General features: G+C 44.5%; 1 long non-coding RNA gene across 1 annotated transcript; it reads left to right on the forward strand.

Annotated features, from left to right (window-relative positions):
* The first annotated feature begins 91 nt into the window (after positions 1-91).
* On the forward strand, positions 92-20174 carry LOC123588225. The gene is made up of 5 exons (XR_006707767.1): positions 92-224; positions 2883-3043; positions 9498-10432; positions 12792-12918; positions 19778-20174. It is a non-coding gene; the product is annotated as an uncharacterized LOC123588225 (long non-coding RNA).
* Positions 20175-22378: the final 2204 nt, after the last annotated feature.

Below are 22378 nucleotides of genomic sequence, written 5' to 3' on the forward strand. Positions count from 1 at the left end.
CGGCGGCGGGGGTGGGGGCTGGAGGGCAGGGGGGCGGGGCCTGAGCTCCGCGGGCTCGCGCGCCCGACGCGGCCCCCAGCGTTCTTCGCCTTGGGACCCTCCTTGCTTTTTGAGGCTCTAAGGACAGTGCCGAGAGCTGGGGAGGGAAGGAAGTAGCAAGGGTGAAGTGGGGTGGCAGAGAGGCGGACACTGGCCACTTGCGGGAGACTGGATGTCCGGGAGACGTGAGTGGCCCGCTGGGTGGTGTGTGCAGTGGGGTCCCAGCCCCCCCTCTGTTGTTGACCAACGGCCCCCACGGGCCCCTCCATCCAACCCTTGCCTCCTAGGTTCTCCTAGTTCCGTCCCCGCTGTCTTCTCACAGCTGTGCGCGTAGTCCCCACACTCCTCTAAGGACTGCTGGTACCCCATGCAGCTATCGCGTCAAAGCGGGCACCGTGCTCTACAGTTGGCACCCCCTGTGGCCTCCGGAGCTCGGAGAAGGAGGAGCTGCCGTAGAAATAGGAGAAGCAGCTCGCCAAGCTTGGGGTCAGAAAGGGAACTCACATTTATAGTTCCGGCCGCGAGCCAGGCGCTGTTAGACACTCCATAGGCATTGTTTTATTTAATCCTCACAGCAAGCCCGAATTGGAATTACTGTCTTCTTTAAGGATGAGGTCACGGGAGCAGGGAGGTGAAGTCGGTGCTTTAGCCAGTCCATGGCCGGGTCGGGATTCACACAAAGTCTGTAGAATTCTCAGCCCTACCACGGGTTGAGTACCGCTTCTGCCCCTTGGGAGTCTAACGTGGGCCACCGACCTTTTCGAGCCTCAGTCCCCTTGCCTGTATAATTAGAAAATACCGCTACATGAGCGTGGTGAGGATTAAATCAGCAGATGTGAGAAACGCTGTGCAAACTGTAAAGTGCTTTTCAAATATCCTTGAGTCCCGTTTTTGTCCCAGGCGTTGGGTGTTGAGTGCTACTCAAAGGAGTAAGGCCCAGCCCCCTGTCTAGACTTGGCTTTGCCAGGAGGCAAAGGAATAGTCAAGAATTACAAGTTGCTGCGGAGAGCATTTGCCCCCCACCCCTTCCACCCGAACCCTGCCTGGGAAGATTGGAGTTTTCCCACAAGGATGGGCTGTCGTTGGGTGGTTGTCGGGGATTTGCAGAGCAGGGGCTGTGGGTGAGATATCCCTGGAGGGCTGGTGGGACCATATACCCTGTGGATAATATCCTAAAGGCTGGGGCAGCCTTTGGAGGATGGTGAATATGGCTGATCTTATTTGCCTGGAAAGATCCCAGCGGTGGCAGCAGGGAGGAGACGGAGAGCCGTGAGCGGAACAGTCAGTGGCTGTGGCAACACAGTAGTGGTAGGGGTAGAGAAACGGGGATAGACTTATGAGGATACAAGGAAAACTAGGCTCCAAAGTCTATGATCTTAACCACAAATTACCCTACTTAGCCGCCTCCTTCAAAAAAGGCCGGAGAAAGTGCTTTTTTAAAAAATCACTGTAAGTCAGGAGAGTCATACGCCCAGAAGACAGCCCGTCGGCTTCTCCTTAGATGCCGGCAGTGATGCTGGGCCACGTTCTGTGGCCGAGCTCTGAGGGCACCGAAATGCTGACCTCTCTGCTGCTGTTCATGTTTTTTGAGCCATTTACCTGGCAAGTCCTCTGAATGTGTGACAGCACACACAGAGTATAATCTGTACTGAATCTCCTTTGACGCAATGTCTGCTAAGACCACAGCCGTATTTCATGGAGTATTTGAAGAAAAAAAGAGACTGCAGAAAGCCTCGGGAGGTGCCCAGGCCCGGCACCCAGGGATAGCCAGCTCTCCCCTAGAGGGCGCTCCAACTCTCCCCTTCGGGGGACCGGCCGTTCATCAGAAACTGGCTGTCAGTCCGGGAGCACAACCTACTGTGAAATTCAGCGGCCAGGACCTTCACTTAGAACTTCCTCCAGAGACCCAGAAGTCTCCAATACCCTACATTTCTGAAGAATTGTGCCCAGGACTCCTAGCCCAAGCTCCTCATACCGTATGTAATCACGCAAAAGGCCACCGTAAAATGTTCCAGTAAGTTAGTGTTCCAAAAGTTTTAGCCAGATGACCGTACTATTTGTACCAGCTTCCCTTTGCCTCAGATAAGAAGTCAAGCAAAATTCATACCCTGAATTATTAGCCTGGCAATTGTTTCTGCTGGCCCTTGGCAAGAAGGCATTCAATAATGCTTTCTTTTGCCAATATTCAGTACGTTACAGGTACAAAAAAGATATCCTCTTGCATGAATAGATGTTTTTAAAGTCATGTGATTTAAAAAGAAAATTTTTTTGTTCCATCAAGTAAGTCTAAAGGTGTTAGGGGGTTACTATTTAAAGAAGCCATAAGGTGCTGTATTCTGGAAAACAACAACAGAATCCCACGTGGGGATGTCTGTTTGGATCCGTCAGCTCTCAGACCCAGTCCTTGCCCTTCCCTGCCTGCTCTGTACAGGGGAGGGAACAACTGATGAGGTTGGTTTTCCAGGTTCCTGGGGTTGCCGACTGGGCGCGGCCCGCAGAGACTGGAGTGTAACAGCAAGGGAGAAACCAGGGTTATCACCTTCTCTCTCTGCCTCCAGTGGCTTCTTCAGAGTGGTCTGGTCTCCTTCGTGCACTGGCTGACTGGGTTTCTCTCAGCTTTCACTGGATGCCCCATGGCTTCTGGTAACTTCGCCACCGCCTGTTGCCTCTCAGTCAAGGGTGCTGGTGGTTTCCTGTGGTTGCAGATCTCTGGGTTCCTTCACTGTTCCCGGTTGGGCTCTCGACTCCTCCCCCTTTCTGTAATCAGTTCCCTGCATTATAAACCCTGTGTTATAAATACTTGCACTCTCTACCAAGGTTCTGATTTTCTCATTCTTTTGCAGAGGCCTACTGCATGCAGCATCGTTGGTGTGGTACGTAATTTGGTATGACTGTATCCATTGTCAAGGAGCAGTGTGGGAAAGTGACAAGAGCTGAAGCTTCCACACCAGGGAAATCTGGGTCCAGATGCTGCCTAAGGCATTAGCACTCTCTGTGCCCTTGGGTAAGGAAGGTATTATTATCACTCTCATCATCACCATTATCATTTAATACCAGTGGAATAATCAATACTCTTTAAAATGTGAGCAAACCAAACTTGGAGCAAAACTTAGAAAATCTAGTATCGCCACAGTTATATAAAGAGATACGAATATTTTTAAACCTTGTTTGACTCATAGTGGGAATAATATGACGTGGGACTACGCTTCCTTTACTGCTCTGGATGCACAGGCAGAATTATATGCAGAATTTCTGTACCCTCAAAACCTTGTCCAAACCTAGGGACATCCTTTTCCAGTGTTTTCCCTTATTTTAATACAAAAGTGCATTTAGAATATGAAATCATTCTTTGCTTAAATCATCAGAAACAATCCTCTTTGAAAACAGTGGAAAAGCCGACTCTTGATTTCAGCTCAGGTCATGATCTCGCACTTTGTGAGTTCGAGCCCTATGTCAGCCTCTGACAGCACAGACACAGCTTGGGATTCTCTCTCTCCCTCTCTCTCTCTCTCTCTCTGCCCCTCTCTCATTCATGTGTGAGCTCTCTCTCTCTCTCTCTCTCTCTCAAAATAAATAAATAGACATTTTTAAAAATGTAGATTCTATGGCCACATGCTCCGGAGATGTGATTTCAAAGGTGTGGAATGGAGCCCTGGAATCTGTATGTTTAACAAATACATTTGATGCAGTTAACTGTCTGACCACATCCTAGAAACCCTGTGTTGGTATTTCTAGCACAGCTCTGGGTGTCATATGCTCATCATTTGCATTTCCTCCTGTTCCTTTTTGAAACTCCTTCCAATGCTGAGTGTGAAGTTCCAGATGACAGACGTGGAAAGACCAAGATAGAGATGTACTCTAAATCTGAACTGGAGACAACGTCCCACCAAAGTGCTGTCCAGGGTCCAGTCTTGTGGGGAAGGAGGCAAATCTCCCTCTCCTCTGAGAGCTAGAGGAAGGACACACATGAGGGTAGAAGGGAGGGCCTTTTGCCCTTGACCAGTGGTTCTCAATGAGTGTAGAAGCACTTTTAGGGGCATTCTGGCGTACTTTTTCTTATCTTGACAGTTGGGTTGCGGGGCACTTGTGGAATTTAGGGGAGGGGTCAGTGATGCTGAATGTCACAGTATGCCCTTGAGAAGAATTGTTCCACATACTGTCCAACTTCCAAAAGCCCTTCTGAAACATTCATATCGGTTAAAAAAACAAAAAACAAACCCGTCACTATCTGAGCCTAGAATGTGACTGTCCTAGTCCATTTGGGCAGCTATCACAGAATACCATTGATTGGGTGGCTTGTAAACAACAGAAATTTATTTCTCACAGTCCTGGAGGCTGGAAGACTGAGCTCAGGGTGCCTGTGTGGCCAAGTTCGGGTGAAAGCTCTCCCTGACTGCAGACGGCCATCTTCTCGTGTCCTCACATGGGGTCACGTGTCTGGTGTTCTCACAAGGCCAACCCGTCTGGGGTCTCTTTTGTAATAGTACTAATTCCATTCATGAAGCCTCTACCGAACCGAGCTAATCACTCCTGAATGTCCCACCTCCTGAGACCTTCACATGAATTTGGGGCTGAGAGAGACACAAACATTGGTCGATAGCACAGTTTTACACATAAATGCAACGCTTCTACATATAAAGCAGAATTTTTAGCGTTCCCATATGTACTGGATTTTTAAAAAAAATTTTAAATGTTTATTATTTATTTTTGAGAGAGAGACAGAGCACAAGCAGGGGAGGGTTAGAGAAAGAGAGGGAGACACAGAATCAGAAGCAGGCTCCAGGCTCCAAGCTCTCAGCACAGAGCCCAACGCAAGGCTCGAACTCACAAACCGGGAGATCGTGACCTGAGCCAAAGTCGGATGCCCAACCAACTGAGCCACCCAGGCACCCCTATACTGGATTTTTAAAAAAGGAATGAAGCTACAATAGAAGTCATGACTGACAACTTTTAGATTTACAATGACTTCTTCGTCTTCAGTCATTCTGTCATTGATGGCAGCACCACTCAAAGTACATGAGTCATTACCATAACCCACCTGTATTTGTATTTTAGCAAATTGCTTCTATGTGTAGAATCTAACTACCTCATTATATGTATTTTCTAGTATTTGTACCTAAGCCTTATATATATGTTGAAATACATATTATTTTGTGGAGCCTGCTTGGAGTTCTGTCTCCCTCTCTCTGCCTCTCTCTCTCAAAAAAAAAAAAATAAACATTTAAAATGAAAATATGTTTAGTGGAGTGATACGCATATAATGATTCTCATTTGGGGAGCGGGGTGGGGGGGGGGGGCGCTGTGCACTGACCGACTTGAGATCCACTGTTTCTGTACCGAAACAGGTAAGATGTGTTGGGGGGGTGCCCCCTAGTGGTCGGTGTTGTGACGGCATCCCTCCCCTAGCAAGGAGAAAATGAGAGTCTGGAAACGTCGGTAATTCTGAGACTTCTTTTCATTAAATGAGGCAGTGTTCCCTTATAAAAACTTTTGAATGTTTGCTAACCTTACAATTAGAAATTTGGGCTTCCTTTTTCTGGCAACATAACTGCTAAAATATTTTTAAAAAATTTTTTTAATGTTTATTTATTTTTGAGACAGAGAGAGAGAGAGAGAGAGAGAGAGAGATGCTAGTGGGGGTGGGGCAGAGAGAGGCAGAGACACAGAATCTGAAGCAGGCTCCAGGCTCTGAGCTGTCAACACAGAGCCTGACGCGGGACTCGAACTCACAAGCAGTGAGATCATGACCTGAGCCGAAGTCGGATGCTCAACCGACTGAGCCACCCAAGCGCCCCCCAAAATATTTTTAATTATTGTTTAAAATTATTTTGAGATTCTAAGCTTCATGCACATAGAAAATACACTGTTAAATAAGGGAAACTAATCAAAATTCTCTACCTCTCCTCATTAGCAGCATGTATACTCTGAAAAACTCAGGGAAATTAATATGTTATGTTTGTCTCCCTTGATTTAGAACATTCCAGATTTCACTGTGCAGCTTCTGAAATGTACAGCATGTGTGTGTTTGCTTTTATAGTAATTCACTATTATTTACATCTCTACTTACACAGTTACTACCTTTCAAAACAGAAATGGGGATGTGAAATAGAAGATGCCAGAAACCACTTTATCTCACTGATTGGCTTTCCCAACCACAGTGCTCTTCTTTCCATATAAAATAAGAGTTGTTTACATGGAAAGCAAAAATAGCACAATGGATTTATAGAGGGCTCCATAGCACATCGTACTTAGAAGTTTCCTGATTAATTCAGGAAATACAACACTACAAAAGTTCACACGTATGAATACATTTTGATTACTATTTCTATGTAAACTTACTGGCAAGAGAATTTTACCCATGAGGCGATATAACAATGTAAGCTCTGTACCTGATCACAATGATTTGTTCTTTTACCTTGGACAAAATAGTTCAGTCTTCCTGGACCTTTGAGGCCTTATCTGTAAAATTAGAGAGTTGAACTTAAATAAGCTTTAATGAATGTCCCAGCTTCATGAATCTGGAGGTTGAGGTGAATTTGCCCATGCTATTTTAATTATCAACATGGGATTATCTATAGCAAATTGTAGGCCACCTCTGTTCATTCTCAGACAAAATATACCACCCAATATAAACCAATTTTAATAGGAGAACAGTATAATGAAAAAGGTTCATATGATGAAATAAATATGACAAATGTTAGTCATGCATATTCTTGATTACCCTATGGGGCAGACTATTGAGAGTTAATCAGGTTTTTTAAGTGGCCTTCGGCATTGCTTAGAGTAAGTCCGTTTCACACTTGCCTGCCATCCTGTCCTTTTGTTAGTCCCTAGTTAGGAACCCCCAGGACAGGGACCACTGGTTGTTATTCTAAAGCAGTCCTCCAGCCCATAGTTAGGAAGATCGTAATCAAACCATAGAATATTTGAGAAAGAAGGGGCACCATTAATAATTACATGAGACAACAAGCATGCACTGGACCTGAACAGGCGGCTCAGGCCATAAGGTCACTCTATGACTAATGCACATTCCTCAAGGTAAAAATGTCTCCTGATTGGAGCAGACTGACTCATTCATGTTCACCTACGCTAAGAAGACATGAACTCTTTTTGTTTTGTTTAACTCTTTTAAATATAATCGTCTAGAAGACTGTTGAAGAATCTCCATAGCCTGCTCATACACTCAGTCATTTATACACACATCCATTCAAAGATTATTCATTGAACACCTTCGAACATGCCAGGCTATATATAGGTATTGGAAATAGTGATGAAAAGAATGGCATCTGCCATGATGGGGCTCATAATCTCATATGGAGATTATTATAAGAGGAAAGCTGTCCCTGACATCTGGACCTGGCTTCCACTATCACCCAGGCCTGCCTGTTCCCTGGGATCTGGCCCAGATCTCAAAACCACGCCATGGTATTCTCCCATTAAACATAAACAGTATCACAGAGGCTCAGCATCAGACAAGGCCACTCTGGGATCATATGCGTCAAGACCAAAACAAGAGCACTCCCCCGGTAGTCCCGTGTGAACAAAGACAAAACACGACCACTTTCTAAACCACTCAAATGCTCAAATATCCCTCTCTGATCCCTAATTTGAATGACTGCTGCTTCTTACCAATTGTAGCTTCAGCCTTGCTCCATCGTCCCTCCTTCTATAAGATGCATTAAGATACCCATTCAGAATTAGCCCACTTCCTGACATCATCCAATCAACAGCAAAGTCCCACTTCACTACACCCTTCCCCAAATCACCCGAGACCAAATCTGGGTTTTCTTTCACACCCTCCTACTGAAGGCTCCTGGGTTGTCCTTTCTCCCTCACTGCCATGAGCAATAAACCGGACTTACTCAGCCACAGGGTGTTGCCCCTGGTGAACGGATAATTATGATGGCCAGCATAAGGCAAAGAATCAAGCTGAAATGGTATATAGTATTCACTCTGTGTTTCACAAATCTATGACTATGTGAAACATAACCTTCGTGCTTTAATGTGTCTTGTTTGTCCTTGAAAAGGACTATATAAATATTGAAAAATCATTATCTATTTAAAGACGACAAGTCTCTGAGCACCTCAACCTCCTTAATAGCTGCCCAGATCAAAACCTACGGTGGAGATGATGCTGAATAGACAATCTTTAACTCCAAAAATTGCTTTTGTTCTTTTTTTTTTTTTAATGTGTATTTATTTTGAGAGAGACAGAAAGAGTGCAAGCAGAGGTGGGGCAGAGAGAGAGGGAGACACAGAGTCCGAAGCAGGATTCAGGCTCTGAACTGTCAGCACAGAGCCTGATGCGGGGCTCGAACCCACATGCCATGATATCATGACCTGGGCTGAAGCTGGATGCTTAACCAACTGAACCACCCAGGGAACCCCCCACCTTTTTTTTTTTTGAAAGAGAGAGAGGACGCAAGTGAGCAAGGCGCAGAGACAGAGACAGAGAGAGAGAAAGAAGCAGGGCTTACCAGAAACGGGGCTCGAGCTCACCTGATGTGGGACTCAAATTCACAAACTGTGAGATCATGACCTGAGCCAAAGTCAGAGGCTGAACAACTGAGCCACCCAGGCACCCAAATTGCTTTTGTTCTACAGTGACATGAGTATCTTAATTTTTCCACCAACATAATGCCATTTCATAATCTACGATGCAGCATTCAGTGATTTCATGAACCCGCAATTCTTTTCTGCCATGCAGCTTAATTTGTTTACTTATTTCTGTTTTCTCTGTGGGGTGCTTCTCAAGTATAATCAAGGAGTTTGGAAATTTACCAAGTAATGAAAAATGAAATAATCATAGAAGCATAGAATGAAGAGATAAATAAAATAAAAATTCATTGCCTAGTCAGTATTTCAAAAGAAGGAAACACAGTATTTGAAGGTTTTCATTGTCTTCGTCCTGAAAAAGATAAGCGAGATAGAATGGAATGGGCTATCTTTAAAAGTACAACGGCAAGTTCTCTGGGAGAGCATTGCCTATGCTGAAGGCCGTGCATCCAAAAATGCCACAGAACAGATTCTGATCTGGGCAAAGGGTTCTCTTTCAGCTCTATAGATGCATTCTTGGCTGTCGTCCACGGAGTGTAACCTTCTCAAGTACAGAGCCATAGGGCAATACAGAAATCCACACACAGTGGGCAGGTAGTGTATCTCTGCCTATTACCTAATAGAACTCACCACTGGAGCAAGTAGGTATCAAGACCGTGGGTGTCAAGACAGCAAGTAGGAAGACAGCTAAGAACTTACAGAACTGGAGAAGTTCAGGAGCTCCCATCATTACTATGGCTTTCCTTCTGGTCTTTATTCTTCAAAAAGACAAAAATAGCATCTTTGTTGTTGTCTGGTATCTTGAATATTCCACATGCTGAGAAACATTCTGCACGGATCATGATTTTATTTAATCATAAAAGTTGCCTTTCTTTTTCTTTCCTTGCTCCCACTCTTCAAAGGCTCTACAGATGCATCATCAAGGTCAAGGGAGTTGCTACTTTTAACTTACAAGTAGCAACATAGCATTGTCGTCTGTTTAAATCCCTCTTCAGGGATGATACCCTCCCATCTATTCATTCTGCAAGATTCTAGAATCTTAGACAACATTCTATCAAGTAGAACCTTCTGGATTTCATTTTGGCCTTATTCACTGAAAATTATGGAGTCCAAAGCTTTCGTTTATACTGCTTCTATGTATACCTCCAGGGCAAGAAAATGGATGAGAAGAGTGGTTATCTTATAGCTTTTCAAACAGAAACTCATTACAATCTCAGTTAATGAAGCATGGAGAAATCAAAATCAAAGCATCAGCATTTACTACCTCCTAGATGCCTGGAACTTTTCAAAGTGAATTACAGAGCAGATTCACACCCTTTAAAGAATTTGTAAATTCAGAAACGGCTGGGAGCAGGTGAGTATTTCTGCAAAATTTGAGAGGTGTGGATCTATGACCAAGGAAGCAAGGACTGTGGCATCCCCAGAAGCTTTCCTTTTGAATCAGGAGCTGCTTTGACCAGGACTTGCATGGTATAGTGTTCGCAGAAGCACGGACGGCCAAGGACCTCTATCCTATTATTTACCCTTACTATTTCCTGGTGTTGGCACTTCCACAGAAAATGTTGAGCGTGACATCAAAGGCAAAGAGGAGATCCGCAATCCCTAGTTCCTTCCCTGCTCCTCCTAAGCTGAGGGAAGCGAGCGTGGGGAAAACGTGCAAATATCAAGGAGCAAAATCAAAACAGCCAAGTTCATTTGGGGCGGCGTACGTGATTCAAAGCGCGGTGAACATCCGCGGCGAGGTCTTACCGAATTACTTCTATAAGAAGGCACGATGCAGTAGCTGGGAGCTGGGGCTCTGGTGCTAGACCCCAGCGTGGCCAACTTGTATCCTTGGGTAAGTTACCCGTTCTCTCCATGCCCCTGTTTTCTTATAAAATGGTGGTAATAATGGTGCCCAACTCATAGGGCTGTTGGGAGGATTACAACCAGTAACAAAACAAGCAGTACCGCGAGTATTAAATACTGTTAATACATACAGACAGAATCATATTATTCAGCACCCCCGCAAGACCTGAATCAAGATTAGCTATTGCTAGGGGGGAGGGGGGGGATGAAGGTTTGAAGCAATGTATCATGAATTCAAGATACCAGCACCTCTGAGTGCATGCCCTCCAACCAGCTTTGTGTTGGTAATTTAGCTTCCTGTATAAATCCGCTAAGAATGTGCTTGAAAAATATAAACAGGTATTCCAGTTTGCAAATTAAAATATATATATATATATATATATATATATATATATATATATATATATACAAGAAAGAAAACATGCAGAGGGAAGTAATTACGTCTGGCAAGGCTTGATGGTGGAGGTAGAAAATGAGGCTTCTCGCATGGATCAATGGGCCCTAGGTATGCGTGTTCTCTTGGTTTTACAGATGGAGAAACCGAGCGGCAAGGGAAAGGGGTACTTCAGCAAATGCCACCACACTGTTTAGGGGCGGAGGCAGGCTTTGCACTCAGAAGTGCTCTGTCAGGGCACAGCCACGGCCACGCCTTGAGCTCCCTCGCAGCATAAACAGCTGCCTTCCCTGCAGGTGGGGTGACCCGGGCGTGTCAGGCACCCATCGGAGCTGCTGTGGACCTTTCCGAGGGGTGACAGGGAGCTGACTTTGCAAGATGCACAGAGGACAGATCTGCTAGAGAGACAGCTGGAAGGGAAGAACTAAAGGTCGTCAGGCCGATGATATAATATCGCGTCTGCTTTCTGGGTTTAGAAAGCCAGGAGCATTTCTGGAATTTCCATTCATGAGTGAGATGATGGTGGAGGGAGAGTTTTATATGTAGCAGGAATCAGAGGCCTTTGGGAGTGCATGGAGTGCATACAGGAAAGATGAGTTCTGCTCAAATGAATTCTATAGAAGTTAGAAATTGAAAAGGTGGGGAAACAGCCTGTCCCTGTATGGTGATCTAAGGAAGGGCTGATCTTAAGAACCTGAAAAAAATTGGCTCTTTTTCTTCTTTTATGTTGATTTACTTTCGAGACAGAGAGAGAGAGAGAGAGAGAGAGGGAGAGGGGGAGGAGAAGAGAGAGAGGGAGACACAGAATCCAAAGCAGGCTGCAGCCTCCAGGCTCTGAGCTATCAGCAAAGAGCCCAACGCGGGGCTTGAACCCATGAACCACAAGATCATGACCTGAGCCGAGGTCGGACGCTTAACCCACTGAGCCAATGAGGCGCCCCCACCCCCAAATTGGCTGTCTTTAGGTCCCTTCAGAAACTTAAATGTGGCCCCGTGAGAATGTCATTTGAGAGGAGCAAAGGAAGAAGCAATTAGATTCTTTGAGACTTGGGCAAACAGAGCCCATTAAGGCACAAGGGAAACGACTTGTGATTTTCCAGTGTCCATTTGACAGCACTGCTGGGTTTGGAGTTGTTTCCCGTCGTGCTACACGGTGAAAGAAACAACGGACAAGTGCCAGCCCACCAAGAATGCTCTTGGGTTGCATGTGCTTGCTATAGGATGAATAAGAAGCATGCATTTGGTCCATGCCTTCAAAACCTGTAAATATCTCAGTCTCAAATGTTTATTTGAGCACAGAGACAATGTGGTCAGATCCAATCCTGACTTAACAAAATGCCTTGCGAGAGCCCTTAATACTAGTAATAGCATCCGAGATGTGAAAATCACATCTTCGGGGTGCATGAGGTTTTCAATGATTTTCCATGCGTGTGTGGAATTGACTTAGCTTCTTGGGTCACAGATTTGGATGTTTTTAGCTCCTTGTCTCCCATAGCATTTTTCCTACATTAATGACTAGGGAGACAGTTGCCACAATCCCATCCCCCTGTTTGTCTGCTTTGGAGGACATTGATTTTCACTGGAAAATAAAATGAATGAAAAAGAATGGCCAGGAGCGTGTCCCTGAAACTCTGCTTGGAAGGCACCTTCAGAGGACAGAGGAGCGAGCAGATGCTTGCAAGAGGAGAAGCCCCTCGTCCGTGCCGTTTTCCTGATCCTTTAAATTGGTTCTGGGCTCCAGAATGTTTGTCTTCTTCTCTCTCTGCTTCCCCAAAGATCCATAAGCCAATCAATTCAGAGTATGTGCTCCTTGAACAAGTTCAATATGCCAGGCACAGCCGCCACCCATCTCCTTCATGGTGCCACTAGCTCAGCCCTGACCTCCACCCTGCACACTGTCCAAGCTGTCTGAGGTCCTCTAGGTCATGATGATCCCCATTTCCTGTCATTGCAGGCTCGGCCGGCTTCAGGACACAGCACAGGAGCGGAATGCTGAACCAGGGCTTATGGCATATGAATTGCAACATTTCCATATTTTTCCTGCACGAACAGCCGGGACCAGATTGTATACACATTTCAGGGTAAGTCTGAGAGATGCCCTGCTAATCACTAAGAAATTTCTTGAATAAAGGAGGAATGAATCTATTCATTCATTCATTCATTCATTCATTCATCCAATACTTTTGCTGTACTAAAGTATAAGTACTCCTCTCCAAACATGTAAATGTGAATGTTTCCTTTTTTGATTTTAGAAAAGTAAGGACAGAGAATATCCCACATCAATTGCTGCTAGATACGCTGCAAATCTCCCATGGGGGGGAACATGGAAAAGAAAATCGTAAAAATATTTGCTCCTGATTCACAATGTTAATAAAAGCTTTGTTGCTATTTAGACAGCCTGGGAATGGAATGAAATATAAAAATCTTGATAAGAGTGAATTTGGTTGGGAATGAAATAGAAGACTTTATCTATCTATCTATCTATCTATCTATCTATCTATTTATTTATTCCTTTATTCAGTAGGCTAAACACCCAATGCTGGGCTTGAACTTACAACCCTCAGATTAAGAGTCACATGTACCAGTGACTGAGCCAGCCAGGCGCCCTGGAGGCTAATTTAAATTGTAGAGAACTTAACAGTTATTTTTACTGAAAGAATCGGGACACCCAACCTTGCTCTGCCCCTGGTAAGCAAAGAATGACCTGCAAATGTCCTGCTTTGGGACCAGACTGACCTCGGGGCTGAGATCTCAGCAGACCACAGGGGATCTTGCTAGCTGAGCGAATCCGGGCAAATTGTGACTGAACTTCTCTCTATGTAGCTTCCATTGTCCGCCAACAGCAGGACAATCATAGCGATAAAATTCTCCCCCCAGGGCTGTTGGGAGGGTTAAATGAGATATCGTACGCCAAACCTTTTGTACATTCCAAACACACAGACAAGTTCCAATTAATTAGCCGTGTGACCTTCTGGGAAGTCACTTAACCTCACCGGTTTCAATTCTCTCCAATTCTAAATTCTCTTTCCAAACAGCCTCCTTGGATTGTAGAGAATTGTAATTAGCATATCCGGCACCCGCCTAATTTGTGCCAGCTCCCGCTATCACTGCAATTATACTGTTTATATGTAAATGGCACCTCAAGTCCCTGAATGGTGCCAGTGCACTTAGCTAAGAAAACAGTGTCTAATCTTATTGACACGCCTCCTTTCCTTAGCAAATCTTTGTTCGCTGGGAACTCAAAGGTACACTTCTGAGCAGCCCCAAGGAACTGACAAGGTTGAAAAAACTGCAGTATGAATTCTCAAGATTTTTCTTTGGTTGAGTGATGGGAACAGAAATGACCCTACACATGCATAGTACCCACCTTCCTTTAAAAGTGTTATCTCGACGCTAATTCTGTTACGATGGACTGTTGCAATTAGCTCTGACAGCCACTTGAAGCATTTTTTTTTTTAATTTTTTAATTTTTTTTTAAATTTTTTTTTGAAGCATTTTTAAACTGAGAGGAAATTTTAACTGCCCGAAATCACATCAAGATGTGTGTTTATGTGTGTGGGGGGTGGGGCGGGGGGGTAGGATGGAGAACACGAACATGCGTCCAACAGAAATCTGTATAGTCGGGAGGTTTGACTGAATGAGTCTTAGAATCTGCTGGTTGACTCCATTTCCCACCCAAACATCTGAGTCAGCCCTAGTTAAGGCTCATTCATTTAGCACATAAATTTTGCCAAACACAGAGAACACAAAAATGACTAATCATTGCTTTGGGCCTCAAAGAGTCTCATTAAGGAGCCAATATACAAGCAAGGATGATGTATTAGGATGTGTTAGGGAAGATGGGTGCTGCCATGGGCCGCAAAGGAAAGAATAAACAACTTCCCACTGATGAAGGTGGGAGGGGGCTGGTGAGGAATAGTCTAGAGCGGAGGCGACCATTTTTGTCTTTTCCAACTTTGTGTTCCCCCAATTATTAAGGTTTCTTCTCTGCTCCTCATTCTAGCTCTTGCCATCTGTCAAGTCTAAGGCCTCCTGTTTGGGGACGTGACATTGTCCCCAAACTAAATGTGTCAGTGGGAGAGCCGCATGGCTAATAACTGCAAGCAAAGCAGAGTTTTGCTGACTTGTTTGGGCATGTTCCCTGGAAGGGGAGACTCAGCAGGGCCTACTTGTCAACCTCCTCCTGAGTGGGGAAGCCAGGGCTCACCAGCAGCTTGGGGTTCCTATGGGTCATATTCCCGAAGCCCCCCCCCCCCAGTTTATGGTATAAACAGTGGGTGGACTTTTCACGGGGTCCACCCAGTAAAATTTCAAAGCCCTTGTCTTTAGGATAATTTATTCATTGGAATGAGGCCACTGTGTGCCAAGAAGAATATGGAAAGGTGGTTTCTGCTTAGAGTCTCTCCACTCCCATACAACCCAACCCAGAGGTGGTTCTTGAAAGTATCCAACAACCATCTTTATGAGCTTCAGAGTCCCCGGAGCAGTCGTTCTTCAATTTCCCATGTGTCAGCATCACCTGGCCCCCACCCCCAAGAGTTTCCTATTCAGTAGGAAGAGTTTCCTATTCCTATTCCTATTCACCCCCAAGACTTCCTATTCAAGTCCTATTGAACTTGAGAACTTGAATTTCTAGCAAGTTCCCAGGTGAGACCACATTTTGACCACCACTGCCTCAGAACAATAATTGATTGCTTCCTGCTAAAGCAAGCTTTTCAGACAATTTAAGTATAAGATTTAGTGCAGTCTTGCATGGTTAGATGATTAGACCAGATGTCATAAGAAAAGGGTGTTTGTTGAGGCGCCTGGGTGGCTCAGTCAGTTGAGCATTTGACTTCGGCTCAGGTCATGATCTCACAGTTTGTGGGTTTGAGCCCCGCATCAGGCTCTGTGCTGACAGCTCAGAGCCTGGAGCCTGCTTTGGATTCTGTGTCCCCCTCTCTCTCTGCCTTTCCCCTGCTTACGTTCTGTCTCACTCCCAAAAATAAATAAACATTTTTAAAGATTCAAAAAAAAAAGAAAAAGATGTTTGATTAAAGATCACCTTTGTCTTGGGGCGTCTGGGTGGCCCAGTCAGTTAAGCAACCGTCTTTGGTTCTGGTCATGAGCTCGTGGTTCGTGAGTTCAAGCCCGGAATCAGGCTCTGCTCTGACAGTGTAGAGCCTGCTTGGGCTTCTCTGTCTGCCTCTCCCCTCCTCTCTCTCTCTCTCTCTCTCTCTCAAAATAAATAACTAAACTTAAAAAAAAGAAAAAAGATCACCTTTGTCTCACTTGGCTGAGTGGGTGGGTGACAGGTTTCCCAGAAGCATTCTTCATTAAAGTTTATCATGAAATTGTTTTATTTTTTTAAATGTTTATTTATTTATTTTGAGACAAAGAGTGCACAAGCAGGAAAGGGACAGAGAGAGAGGGAGAGAGAGAATCCCAAGTAGGCTCCATGCTGTCGGCACAGAGCCAATGTAGGGCTTGATCCCCTGGACCATGAGATCATGACCTTAGCCTAAATCAAGGGTCGGATGCTTAGCCAGCTAAACCACCCAGGGGCCCTTAATTTTTTTTTTTTAATCAAGAATGCCAATTTCTTTCCAGAAGGAGATTGGGAATTATATCATACAGACTTAGATTCCCAGACTGGGTTAAGCCCATATATTCTTTTACACCAGGAACACAAGGCAAAACCTCCTTACATAAATAGAAGGTAGCTTTACTGAGGATTCAGTCTCCTCCCTCAGGTCTCTAAGAAAGGAAATGGCATCACACCACATTGCACTAGAAAATCAGAGTTCCTGCCATCTACACAGCAGTAGAGTTCCTTGTCTGCCCTTCTCTCTGCAAGCCATCTGTCTTGGCTCACTTGTAGTTTTCTCTGCGTCTGGCTTTAGTCTGTCATAGCTTGAACTACGACCACATATGGCATTGCAGCTCTGTTCCCATAGCTAACCGACTCCTTTTGCTCCTCCTTGTGTTCCAGAACTCCCCTGAGAGAGAGAACTGACTAACCCAGCTTGAGCCAGGGATCTGACCAGACCCAGTGGGGGTTGGGGAAATGCTGCCAGCTCCAGGGCCAATGGCCCAGCGTCCTTGACGGGAAGGGGAGTCTGGGTAGGGAGGCAACGATGGGTGCGTGCAAGTGAACCATATACATCCTACCTCGAAGCTTTGCATACGTGGCACTCCACGCATAAAGCATCCGGCTAGACACTCAGTAGAGATTAGTTTCTTTTCTACCTCATTGTTCTTCTGGAAAATTCATCAGGAATTCAGGGAATGAGGTAGAAGATTCTGGTTAGCTGTACCATGTCTAGCAGGAAAGCATAGGGGGATGGTCTTCTGAACCCTTGCTCCCACCACCCCCCACCCCCTTACTGGCTGCACAACTAGTGTTATCTCAGGGCTCAGTCATGTTCTCAGTCCCGGGGCTCCACAGGAGAGGCAAAATCTTCAGGTCTGCTAGCTCAGGACACCAGGGAATAGTCACACACCTCTCTTTCTTCACACTTCAGGAAAGTGTGACCATTTGTCAGAGGCTTTCTTTTTGCAGCAAAGGTGACAGAAAAATTATGGGCGTTGCTAAAAAACAAAATTCAACTGAGTAAATGTGAGGATATAGTTTGCTTTATTCGATGATTCACGAATCGGCAGCATCCCATCTTCGCAAGTAGGAAGGAATGCTGAGGAGTTAAACAAAATGGAACCTTTTAGAGGCAGGAGGGGGCAGGGACAAGCAAGTCATAAGCAAAGGAAAGGATTGTTTCAGGCCAGGTCTCCTTCCTTTAAGGTCTATCGGGCAGATGACCTCACTAGTACTGGTCAGGTAATTCCAGGCTTATTGGTTTAAATTCCACTCCTGGGAGAGGCTGAAAATGCAATTAGGATAGGTGTTATGTCTGGCTTCACTGGCATGGGGCTCAGCACAAGTGACTCCATTTTGGACCTCTTGTTTCTTTTCTTAACAATGTGTGAGATTGTACCTTAATCTGAAGTGTCTAAACCATATGCTTAACCATAATCCAAAGGTTTGAATAAATATGTGGATTTAATAGCATGTATATTATTTTTTGCCAATTTATGGTGGGGGAACCCTTTCATAATCCCAACAGAGACCATGGCTCTTAATATTAGCATTAAGGGTTTATAAAAAATGTAACATTTAATTCAAGTCCCTGTTTGGGCATGTTCAATTCAAGGAGATTTCTTACCTTTTCTCTAGTCCCCTCCGCTCCTTCTTTCTTTTGTTATTTATTTATTTATTATTTGAGAAAGAGAAAGAGTGAGAGAGCACAAGTGGGGGGAGAGGGCAGAGAGAGAGAGAAAGAGAGAATCCCAAGTAGGCTTCATGCTCAATGAGGAACCTGACACGGGGCTTGATCCCATGGCCCTGGTATCATGACTTGAGCTGAAATCAAGAGTCGGACAGTCAACTGAGTCACCCAGGCTCCCCTTTTGTTTTATTTTAAATTTAATTTTTACCAGTATTTCTAGGACTTCCTGTTGGTAGAAGCCGTGTTTTTATTGGTAGAGTTTTGACCCATCACGACCTTAACACCAAAAGGCAAGATGGCAATCCAGTGCCACGGTAAAAGGTCCCTCGGGACATTCTTGTCCCACTGTGGTGCTTGCAGCCCTCACTGCCGTAAGACAGAGGCCAGGGGCACGGACAGCATCCTGGGAGCTCCTGTGTTCACAGTGCACCTCTGGTCTGTTCACCAAGGCAGGGGGCAGGCTCTGTGGGAAGAGTCACCCAGGTCTATTTTTTTTTTTTTTTTTTAATTTTTCAACGTTTATTTATTTTTGGGACAGAGAGAGACAGAGCATGAACGGGGGAGGGGCAGAGAGAGAGGGAGACACAGAATCGGAAACAGGCTCCAGGCTCTGAGCCATCAGCCCAGAGCCCGACGCGGGGCTCGAACTCACGGACCCCGAGATTGTGACCTGGCTGAAGTCGGACGCTTAACTGACTGCGCCACCCAGGCGCCCCACCCAGGTCTATTTTAATGTCAAAGTAGTTGCATTTCTTTCTGTATTGCAGTAAACTGTATATCAGTTTAGCAAGGATCATTTCCTGAAGGTACAAAAAATTCTTTTTTCTCAGATTTTGTCACTTACAAGCAAACTACTCTTCCTTGCCACATGTCAAATCGACCATTGACTAACTAGGCACCATAAGAACATATTGACATTATTTCCTTTGGGAATTCTGTCGTTTTTAATCATTTTCATGTTGGTGGGAAAGAAAATATTGAAAGCATATTTCATTGTATTTACCCTTATTAGAGGGCTTCCCATATTCACAACCAGTAATTCCTCAAAGAACTTAGACACAGAAACCACCAAATGAAAAGTTCAAAATAAAAAGTAGCCCTTTCTTCTTCAGGTTGGCTATAATTTTTCAGATTGCTCAGCCAAATTATGGAAAATCATATTTTATCCAGTAGTTATAATGAATCTCTGTGCTCCCGCAGCAACCTCTCCATTTATCTTCTCATATGTTTTAGGAAGAAAAGCTTTTATCCAGCATTCTTCCCTTCCGTGTTTTGTTTGGTTTTCCTGCTTTGCTGGATCTGAAAACGTCTTCTTAATTTGAAAATAATCTTTTCTTTGGAACTACACAGTCGAGGTTCTTAAAGCTTAATGTGCATCAGAATCACCCAGAGGGCTTGGGGGCGCCTGGGTGGCTCAGTCAGTAGAGTATCCGACTTGGACTCAGGTCATGATCTTGCAGTCCGTGAGTTCGAGCCCTGTGTCAGACTCTGTGCTGACAGCTCAGAGCCTGGAGCCTGCTTCAGATTCTGTGTCTCCTTCTCTCTCTGCCCCTCCCCCACTCATGCTCTGTCTCTCTCTATCCAAAAGTGAATAAACATAAAAAAATTTTTTTTTAAATAATAAAAATTAGGGAAGTCAATATTATATTCAAAATCTTTGTCACTTTTTTTTCTACAGTTCAACAAGAGTGTTTGTACACTATTGAAAGGTGGATTTATATATAAGACTTATTTCCCATTGAAGACATCAGATTGGAGTCTTCTGATGAAGACATCAGATTCGAACTGACAGCGCAGAGCCCGACACGGGGCTCGAACTCACGGACCGCAAGATCATGACCTGAGCCGAGGTCGGACACCCAACCTACTGAGCCACTCAGGCGCCCCGACCTCCCTACCTTTTAAAGATGAAAGAGAGGTTTAATTACCCCTAAACCTTTCTACAAGGCCCCTCATCCCTATGCAATTTACTTTTCATGTCTTGCTGTATTCCACTTATTTATTTTTTATTTATTTATTTAAGTGTTTATTTATTTTGAGAGACAGAGAGAGTGCGCGAGCAGGGAGAGGGACAGAGAGAGAGGAGAGAGAAACGCAAGTCGGCTCCACGCTATCAGCACAGAGCCTGCTGTGGGGCTCGATCCCACCAACTGCGAGATCATGACCTGAGCTGAAACCGAGAGTCAGACGCTTAACCAAATGAGCCACCTAGGCACCCCCACCCCCCCACTTACTTATAAATACAAGTTCAGCCTCCAGGTAAGGAGTCCTCTTTTCCAAACATAGAAATTCCTGAAGAAAAGGGGAAGAATTAGCTTCTGTGTCCCACTGACTTTGCCATTTAGGGCCATGTAACTCTGGGTGCAAATTTCAAGGGATAATGAAAACTATACCTTTGGCCTCCAGAATTGAAATACTTTTTGTAATTGAAATACTTTTGTACTGGGAAAATGGCAATTGTACAAATGAAGGATAAACAAAATCTCCTAAGTGAAATATTTTCTTCACCAAATGAAGTTTAGTTAACTACTAATTTAAGGCAACATTTCACATCTTCTTGTATATCAGCAAGAAAAACTGATAGCACCCATAATTTTCATTTATAAGTGCAAAAATGCAGCCCTGTTTTCTCAAACTTATTAAAGTTGATAACTTTATCACTAACACCTTCTGGATTAAAACTGTAACCATCCAGGGGCGCCTGGATGGCTCAGTCGGTTGAGCGTCCGACTTCGGCTCAGGTCATGATCTCACAGCTCGTGAGTTCGAGACCCACGTCGGGCTCTGTGCTGACAGCTCAGAGCCTGGAGCCTGCTTCGGATTCTGTGTCTGCCTCTCTCTCTCTGCCCCTAACCCCCTCGCATTCTGTCTCTGTCTCTCTCAAAAATAAATAAACATTAAAAAAAAAAAAAACTGTAACCATCCAAACACAGGACAATTAAGTAACCAGAGAATATTTAGACCAGAAATAGGAGACAACAGTGTGAACAAGGTAATCTTTTTCTACCATGAATTACAAACATACAGAATGAAAGTTGAAGAATATGTAAGGAAAATGGCTTTATTTAGTTTGATTAGACAAAAAAAAAGTCTTAATTTGTTTTTAAATTAAAAACGGAGAACACCAATTCTCCACAGAGATTTGTTTCCATTTCAGCATAACAAAGAAAATGTCTCTTTCTCTAGAGGGAAGAATGGCCGTTTGCCAACAGCTACTGACACTGGGGTCCAGCTAAGGTCGCGGTTCTTCAGCTGTGATGTGGGTGCCCTATGTGTTCTGCATCCCGGACCCCCACCTGTAGCCCTCATGGGACTTGGGGGGTGAGGGAACCGATTCCAACAAGAAGCTCCCGCTGTATGCTGGGTCTGGAGAAATACACTAAGTCCACGAAATGGGTGCCGTCTTTTTGGCCAAGATGACAGAAGGGTGACAAGTCCCCACACCCCTTCTGTGCCACTGTTTAGGAACTGTATGCCTGCTCATGACTCCATTGTGAAGCCCCTTTTGATTTATTTCGCCAACTTTCTATATTTTATGTTTGTAGCAATTCTTTATACACTGTGTATACAAGACCTCTGCCATTTAAATGTGATGCCATATGGTCGTGTTTGGAGATACACAAGCAGAAATATTGTTTTAGAGTATGGTATTTAGAGACAAAAGGACACAGATCATAAGTGTACATCTTTTTTTTTTTTAAGTTTATTTATTTTCAGAGAGAGAGAGAGAATCCCAAGCAGGCTCCCTGCTGCTGGCACAGAGCCAACTGTGGGGCTTGAACCCACAAACTGTGAGATCATGACCTGAGCCGAAATCAAGAGTTGGACCCTTAACCAACTGAGCCACCCAAACACCCCCTTAAGTGTACATCTTGACAAATATCACAAAGTGAATATGTCCAAGTACTGTCCAAGAAATAGACCATTAGTAGCGCCTCAGAGGCCTGCTCAAGCCCCTACAACCTACAGGCGGCCCCTCTCCTGACTCCTAATGCCACAGGTTAGGTGGACCTGTTTTGAACTTTATATATTTAGAGCCATTCAGTGTGTTTCCTTTTGTATGTTGTTCATTTTGTTCATGTTGTTGTTTGTAAGTTTCCTATAACACACTGTTCTATGCGGTTCTATTTCATTCACTCTCATTGCTACATACATGGAATTCCATTTTAGGACTGCCACCACTTAATTATTTATTCCACTGTTTGTGGTCACTTCCATTGTTTACATTTGGGACTATAAAGAACAACACTGCTGTGAATGTTCTTTGATGCACATGTTA

The sequence above is a fragment of the Leopardus geoffroyi genome, chromosome D3 (genome assembly GCF_018350155.1).
Source record: "Leopardus geoffroyi isolate Oge1 chromosome D3, O.geoffroyi_Oge1_pat1.0, whole genome shotgun sequence".
Lineage (NCBI taxonomy): Eukaryota > Metazoa > Chordata > Mammalia > Carnivora > Felidae > Leopardus > Leopardus geoffroyi.